Genomic DNA, 9194 nt, shown 5'->3' on the forward strand with positions numbered 1-9194 from the left:
TTTTTTTATGAAGTTGCAATTTTGTTCCAGATGATAGGTGTTGTCTTTGTGACCAAGAAATACGTTTTTGTCGTTCGATACACATTGCTTTGTTTCTAGAATTTTGAATGAGGGACTCTCTCAGAATACAAAAACACAATGGGGAGCATTCTCCCATCCACCTTTAATGTGTGTGTAACACCCTGCCATGATACTGCCCACAGGATGTTAAATGGACACAAGATGACAGTGTCCTGCAACCCAATTGTACAGACCATGTCGCAAAGCTTTGTGGGATTCGTAGGCTCACTGCAGGACTTTGCTCTTTGATAGCAGGCTAACAGAGTCCATTTCCCAGATGAGCTGGCATGTGGGCAGAAGCAAATAAATACAGAAGCCTGGACAGAGAGTGGGAGATGGAGAACAGGTGTGGAGGAGAAGGAGAATGCCAGAGGACCGGGCCAGGCCGCAGAGAAAGCGAAGGGAGAAGAGTTGCTGATCTCTGACACCGCTGAGGAGTCTAGTGAGCTGTCCTGCAGGCCGGTGCTCCAGAGTGCTTCTGTCCAGAGTGATCTCTGAAGGAGGAACAGCAGGAACACTGGGGGCCCCCATCTGTGAAATGACTGTCAACTGCCTGACCGATGCCACCGATCGGGTGAGAGAGTTCCATTCTCAAGCCATTCAAGTTGCCAATGACATTGCTCAAGTCTACTACTGTCTGCCTAGTTTAACTGACACCATTCACAAGTTACACATCTTGAGGCCTAGTTCACTCAGCCCACTGGTTACTACACCTTCAGCATAATCCAATCAAAAGGAGCCCACAGCCGTGCCATGCACTCCACAAGCTAAGCTGCATCATTGCGTTCACTGCAGTCAATCCCACATTCACCAAAGAGCTCCTGCTTTGCTGCAGTTTTCGACTGGGGTCCTAAAAAGGAGTTAATCCTTACAGAAAGGGCTGCTGCTCATATTTGTCTCTCTCTTCCTAAATATGCATTTTATCCTGTGTGTGTTGCAGGGGTACAGTCCAAGCCACCTACCATTTAGAGGGGCATCTCCTTTCCTTTGTATTCACCCCTTATTAAGGAACTTCTACCTTTGATTTCAGAGAGATTTGAATTCTTAAAGTGCACCAACTCGGGCCCCATCAAGCACACAGAAGATCTTATACTGCAGTTTAAAGGAACGTTGGCCTATTTAATTAAGTGCTTTTTCTTAGCCTCAGAATTGAACTCTGTCACCTGCCTCTGAAGCCCACTGTGAAAAGACATCTCAGGACTGGGGTTACTAGCTACATTCTGAATTGTAGGATGTCCATATTATTGAGATTTTGCTGTGTTTGACGTTTACATGAAATTACTGTGTGAGTGATAGCTATTATTTTATGCACAAACGTTTCTGTTTTGCTGTGCTTACATTTGATCTCAAAACAGCCAAGATATCAGTTCACTCTAAACTGTCTGTGAGTCTGTTTTGCAGCCAGAGGGTTCCTTGGACTAGAGCGTTAAGCTGGTATCAGCAGGGCTTGGACTTCAAGAGCAGAGTCAGGCAAGACAAGGAACCCAAAAATTACTCAGCAACCCCTGAGGGAATGCCTCTAATGGTGTGTTTATGGTGACCAGATTCAGCTTGTAAAATATTCTTACCTGACATGGGCTTCTTTATAGATCAGTGCTGACCCATCCCCCTCGTCCAGTCAAACTGACATCCAAAAAACAGGTGCACTTACTGCTAATCTGTCCAGTGCATCTCAAATTAAAGGCATTATCATTAAGGCTTGGTTCACATATGTGTGGGTGGATCCGCATGAAAATCCATGCAGCCGCACCACCCGCACAGAGGAATGTGGACCTGCGGGAGGGTGCCATTAGTTCTAATGACACACTGCCCGCACTGGAAAAAGCAATCATACTGGGAACTGAAGTTCCTGTGCGGGCTGCGTTTTCAGAAGAAGTGCAGGGACTTCTTCCCTGCGTGTCACGGAACAAGGAAGTCCATTCAAGTGAATGGGCTCTCGTGTCCGAGCAATGGCCTCATATACAGTCATGGCCGAAATTGTTGGCACCCTTGATATTTCTCCAGGAAATCATGTATTTCTCACGAAACGTATTGCATTAACACATGTTTTGCTATACACATGTTTATTCCCTTTGTGTGTATTGGGACAAAACAAAAAAAGGGAGGAAAGAAAGCAAATTCGACATAATGTCACACAAACCTCCAAAAATGGGCTGGACAAAAGTATTGGCACCCTTTCACAACTGCGGATAAATAAGAATGTTACAAGCATGTGATGCTCCTGTAAACTCACCTGGGGCAAGTAACAGGTGTGGGCAATATAGAAATCACACCTGAAAGCAGATAAAAAGGAGAGACGTTCACTTAACCTTTGCATTGTGTGTCTGTCTGTGCCACACTAAGCATGGACAACAGAAAGAGGAGACGAGAACTGTCTGAGGACCTGAGAACCAAAATTGTGGCAAAATATCAACAATCTCAAGGTTACAAGTCCATCTCCAGAGAACTAGATTTGCCTTTGTCCACAGTGCGCAACATTATCAAGAAGTTTGCAACCCATGGCACTGTAGCTAATCTCCCTGGTCGTGGACGGATGAGGAAAATTGATGAAAGATTGCAACGCAGAATAGTCCGGATGGTGGATAAGCAGCCCCAAACATGTTCCAAAGACATTCAAGCTGTCCTGCAGGCTCAGGGAGCATCAGTGTCAGCGCGAACTATCCGTCGACATTTAAATGAAATGAAACGCTATGGCAGGAGACCCAGGAGGACCCCACTGCTGACACAGAGACATAAAAAAGCAAGACTACAGTTTGCCAAAATGTACTTGAGTAAGCCAAAAGCCTTCTGGGAAAACGTCTTGTGGACAGATGAGACCAAGATAGAGCTTTTCGGTAAAGCACATCATTCTACTGTTTACCGAAAACGGAATGAGGCCTACAAAGAACAAAACACAGTACCTACGGTAAAATATGGTGGAGGTTCAATGATGTTTTGGGGTTGTTTTGCTGCCTCTGGCACTGGGTGCCTTGACTGTGTGCAAGGCATCATGAAATCTGAGGATTACCAAAGGATTTTGGGTCGCACTGTAGGGCCCAGTGTCAGAAAGCTGGGTTTGCGTCCAAGATCCTGGGTCTTCCAGCAGGACAATGACCCCAAACATACGTCAAAAAGCACTCAGAAATGGATGGCAAAGAAGCGCTGGAGAGTTCTGAAGTGGCCAGCAATGAGCCCAGATCTAAATCCCATTGAACACCTGTGGAGAGATCTTAAAATTGCTGTTGGGAAAAGGTGTCCTTCCAATAAGAGAGACCTGGAGCTGTTTGCAAAGGAAGAGTGGTCCAAAATTCCGGGTGAGAGGTGTCAGAAGCTTATTGATGGTTATAGGAAGCGACTGATTTCAGTTATGTTTTCCAAAGGGTGTGCAACCAAATATTAAGTTAAGGGTGCCAATACTTTTGTCCAGCCCATTTTTGGGGTTTTGTGTGACATTATGTCATATTTGCTTTTCTGCCTCTGTTTTATATTTGTTCCAATACATACAAAGGGAATAAACATGTGTATAGCAAAACATGTGTTAATGCAATACCTTTTTTGTGTGAAATACTTGATTTTCAGGAAAAATATCAAGGGTGCCAACAATTTCGGCCATGACTGTATGTGAACCAGGGCTGAGGTAGGACAGGAACATTTTCCCCCCCATCAAGTCAATGTTAGATGTAGACATATTCTCATCCTTGGACATACAGGAGTGTAATGTCAAACATTACCAATGACAGGTATATAGATAAACAAAGGGGTGAAGGGAGTCACTTACTGAGCCAGCACCAAATACAATAGTCCAGCAACAAGATCGAAAAGTAGCACTGCTCCAGGCATGCTTTCTTCCTGTTTTTCAAACAATCTGACGTCTTCCCTGTCCAATCAAGAGGGGAAGACATTGATAAATTCCAGAAACAGGTTTAACTAGATCTCACTCGATTAGCCTTACATGTCACATCACATGGGTTTTATAGAGAAGGATAATCTAAGCATAAGTGAACATCTCAAATGTTTAAGTGAGGACCCCACTTTAGTGATTAAAAATTCTGATAAGGGAGGTCCTTATACACTGCAATAATAATAAACAAACAGAGGGCGCACTGGCCCAGTGCATTATTCTTCAAATGCTTTAATATATAAAAAGGGAAGTATTATACTTACAAAGTAAATAAAAAGGCACAAGTTCAGCTCATGAGTACAGCACACACAGTACGCAAACATCAAGATGTGACAGAACAATGGAACATCCACAGGCTGACGCGTTATGACTTATCCTCTTCCTTTGGGTAGGCTCTGAGGAAGAGGATAAGTATAATACTTACCTTTTTATATATTAAAGCCTTTAAATAATGCACTAGGCCAGTGCGTCCTCTGTTTATTATTATTGCAGTGCTTCTAGACTCCCCCAGTCTTGTGAGGGCTGCAAGGAGAGTGCACCCTATGAAGGCCAAGTTATGACTGCAGACCATAAAACCTCCTTTGCTTGGAGAGTAGGCCCAAGAAGGATTAAAGTTCTTCCAGTTCTTTGTCAGGTCCTTATACACCTCTGGAGAGTGATCCTACTATCAAATAGAAAACTATTCGCATGACTTTTGTGAATAAAGGGATACATTTGGGCATCTGTAAGAGACAGGAATGGGAGATGCTAGTCCCCCAGGCCCCAATTATTCCCATATATTACCATCTTCCTAAAATCCATAAGGGGTTAATCCCCCTTGTGGGTAGACCAATAGTTCCAGGTATAGGATCCCTATTGTGAGTGTATTCGTCAGTGAGTTTACTTCCAGCTTTACCCCTAGTGGCTCAACTACCCCAGTTATCCTTGCGATATCAAGCATTTTCTCAATATTTTTCAGGAATTTGAGTGGTCTGAGGAATATGTTTGGATCACATGTGATGTCTCTAGTCTCTCTCTCACCAACTGATACATGGGTTGGTGGGAAAGGGTGCACATTTTTGGAGACAATAATGCCTTTGTCCATACATTAAATTATTCTATAGATATATAGATGATTTGATTTTCATATTTTCTGGGGACTTGGGATCAACAAAAGCATTTTGGAGAAGTTCTTGTCCTACCTCAGTGAAAATGCCCTTAATTTGAGATGCACTGGACAGATTAGCAATGAGTCTCTCTGTTTTATGGATGTCAGTTTGTCTGGACTAGGGGAACAGGCTTCCTGTATAGAGCAGTGCTGACCTATGTCAGGTTACAATATTTTACGAGCTGAATTGGGTTACCCTAAACACATCCATTAGGAGCATTCCTGTGGGTCAGATGCTTAAGACTTAATAGAATTTACAGTGATGAGGAGGATTTTGAGAGAGAACTGGGTGCGATGTATCATCGTTTCCTTCAACGGGGGGTATCCACAGCCTTTTTTGGGAAGGGTAGTGTCTACAGCTAGAGGTAAAGAGGGGGTAACAGAGTGGTATGCCGATGGGCTTTATCCTTGAGTAGTACTTTATTACAGAGTTTTTTCTCTTTCTGTGCAACAATGGGTCAGACTTGGTTAGACTTTAAAGATAATTTTAGGATGCAGAGGTGGTGACTGTTCCTGTTGCTTATGTTTCAGCAGAGGGAATAAATTTACATCAGAGGGGATACATTTACATCCAAAGTGAGTGGGAAAGAATATATTAGAAAGTTAATTAATTGTAATACTACTTAGTGTATTTGATTACCTGTGACATTTGTTCTATATGTAGGTAGAACCACTAGAAGACTGTGTGACTGCCTCCGTGATCATATTTATGAAATTAAAAAATGTAATTTGACTAATGTTGCTCATCATTTTTATGGGTGAGATTGTGCATTTATGAGATTATGTGGCTGTATATACTTTATTACATTATATTCAATTATTTGTTTTGTATTCTTTTGTATACAGGATGCATATGCCTGTTAGCATTATAGTACAAGGTATTCCCTGGCATTTCAAATAGTTTTGGAGTGTCTATTAGTGTTGACCAGTACTTTATATATGTACATGATTTGGTCCCCCAACATGCATGGTCTTATGTCCAGAGTGTTTGCTTATTGTTTTTATTGAATTTTGTTCTTATCCAATTTTGCCTTTTGTTGCTTATATTTTCAATATTTGTTTTTTGCACTGACAGGTGTTTGTATCATGTTCAGGCAGTCACATGCACTGGCTTATGCAAAAGTTAATTAGATCAAACTGTCATATTGCTAATTGAGCTTTCACTCATATATGTTCCAGTGCATGGTATCTCTGCCATAGGTTATGAATAAGCACTGCAGTAAGTGTGAAACACGTGAACCTTTCTCCCCCACTGGTGTACTGTATTTTTATCCTGTCTTCAGTACAATAAAGTGGCTGTTTGTTTCAGTGCGGTTTGGATGAGAGAATAATCAGGTCAGTTTTTTTGGTTCAGCCCACTAGCTGAACAAAAAAAATAAGGCATGGGAGAGTGCTTAGAACCTCTGTAGCTGGAGCCAGCCAGGTACTGGGGGAATTGGGTCACATAGTCTTAAGTGAATGTAGTGGAGACCAACAAGGCAGCTCTAGGCAAAACACTTGGTCCCACTATGCAGCAATAGGTAAGACAGGGTCACCAATCAAGGTTAGGTGTTGGGATCCTTACTTTTTAAAATATTTATAAATGATATAGGGTCTGGGATTAAAAATCCCATTTTAGTGTTTGCAGATGACACCAAGCTGTGCAGTGGAATAATGTCCTTACAGGATGTCTCCAACTTACAAGCCAACCTCAATGCACTGTTTAATTGGGCAACTATGGGGCAAATGAGGTTTAATGTTGATAAATGTAAGGTTGTGCACTTGGGGGCTAAGAATATGCATGCATCATACATACTAGGGGGAGTACAACTGGGGAATCAATGGTGGAGAAGGATCTGGGGGTTCTGGTAGATCACAAGCTTAATTAAGGCATACAATGCCAAGCTGCTGTTTCAAAAGAGATCAAAATCCTCTCTTGTATTAAAAGAGGTATAGACTCCAGAGAGAGAGAGATATTATTTTACCCCTGTACAAATCATTAGTATACCTCATCTGGAATATGCAGTTCAGTTTTGGGCACCAATTCACGAGAAGAACTTTGGGGAACTGGAGAAAGTACAGAGAAGGGCAACCAAACTGATAAGAGGCATGGAGGAGCTCAGTTATGAGGAAAGATTAGAGGAACTGAATGTATTCTTTCTTGAGAAGAGGAGATTAAGGGGGTATATGACCACCATGTATAAATACATCAGTGGTTCATATAGTGAACTATTCACCCTGAGGTCATCACAGAGGACAAGGGGGCACTCTTTACGTCTGGAGGAAAAGAAATTCAGTCTCCAAACACGGAAAGGTTTCTTCACAGTGAGAGCTGTGAAAATATGGAATAGACTACCTCAAGAGTTGGTTCTGGCCAGCTCAGTGGATTGCTTCAAAAAAGGCCTGGATTATTTCTTAGATACACAGAATATAACTGGATACTAACATTTATAGGTAAAGTTGATCCAGGAAATATCAGATTGCCTCTCGGGGGATCAGGAAGGAATTTTCTTCCCAGCAGGAGCAAATTGGATCATGCTTTGCTGGGGGGTTTTTTGCCTTCCTCTGGATCAACTGTGGGTATAGGATTATAACTTTTTTTTTTTCCTTTAATGGTTGAACTGGATGGACTTTGTCTTTTTTCAACCAGACTAACTATGTAACCAATCACAGCTGGGCTGTCCCCTCTGTATCTAGATACCGACATTTGTGACCATGTAGCAGTAAAGCAACTGAAGCTCAGAGTACGAGGCCTCAGGTATTCACAAAATTCAATAGTTAGTAGCAAGTAGGTGTCAAAAATGGACAGTAGGAATGAACTGGAGATCAGACTTCCATGTAGCTCTTGGCAATGGAGGCACAGCAGAGAGGCTTTCTTGATGCTGAATGGAAAGAAGGAAAGCATGCGAATGTGAAATACCACCAATTGGATGACAGCAGCTCTCTGATGTCGGAAATAGGGTCTTGGTGAGGAGATAATGTAACTGCAGAGTGTATGCTTGGGAGTTATATCATCAGTGCCTGCCCAGTGGCTGAAGCAAGAAGACAGTGGACATGGTAGAAAAGAAAAGTAATATGCGACTGGTGGGAATAAAGTGGTTACACGACGTTTGGACCTCATATCACTAGAGTAGAGCAGAACCAATGTTAGGTGTGGCATGGCTAATGCTATTATTGCATGTAAAATGTGTGTTATGGTAAATTCTGGTCACCCTAACCATTCTTTACTTCCATTTACCTCTTTAGTGTTAGGAACAAGTGTAAAAAGGAATTTTGTATGTGCTGAGCTATTTCAACAAATAAAGTACCTCCCAATGCTCAGGCCATCAGGCTACTTACAGATTAACGCTTTATTTACACAGCTGTAAAAACATTAATGATCTTATTATGCATGTTTTTTTCTAGCACAAAAGTTCCTGCATAATGATCAGTAAATACTTGTGTAGAATTGCCCTGGTTTCTTTTCCCAATACCTGCATCTGGCATACGGTTATACGCATTTCTTCAGAAGCAAATTCTGGGATTTTGTGTTATGGATGTTTATGCACCTGTGCGAATGTCTCAGTTGAAAACAATGCGGCTGTGTTTAGATCCATAAATAAAAAATTTGGGGGGCTGCCAGGATGGAATCGCATAGTGTGTGTATGTGAGCAATGAGAGGTTGTACTGCACCAGTCCTTGAGAGATGTTTTCCTGCAGTCATTAGGTGACTCTGATGGTTTTTAAACACATGTGAGTGCAACCAATCTTTACAATAAAGCTGTTGGATGTTAAGGAGAGCACTAGGATTTCCTTTTGTCTTTTTTGAGTTCAACATCATGCTGGGAGAGCGATGCATTGGGTGAGCTAAATCTGCCTATGGAGTTTTTCCTGTCCGAGCTTTGAAGGGGGCATTTTGATACAAAGGTCTATCTAGGAAGGTAAGAGTGTGCCAACTGGGGAAGGTGGAGGTCACAAAGGTTTTGGCACCAGTGTACATTTATTATTTCACCTATTGCACAAGGATATTAGATGATGCAATCTATGGACACTGTCCTTTTTTCTTTCTTAAATTTTTGATTTACCATGTTCACATTTGGTGATTTGTTATTGTGTTTTAGAATTTTAAACTAATGTGATACACAATTT

The sequence above is a fragment of the Staurois parvus genome, unplaced genomic scaffold (assembly GCF_062004578.1).
Source record: "Staurois parvus isolate SC_StPar_1 unplaced genomic scaffold, SC_StPar_1.0 ptg000267l, whole genome shotgun sequence".
Classification (NCBI taxonomy): Eukaryota; Metazoa; Chordata; class Amphibia; order Anura; family Ranidae; genus Staurois; species Staurois parvus.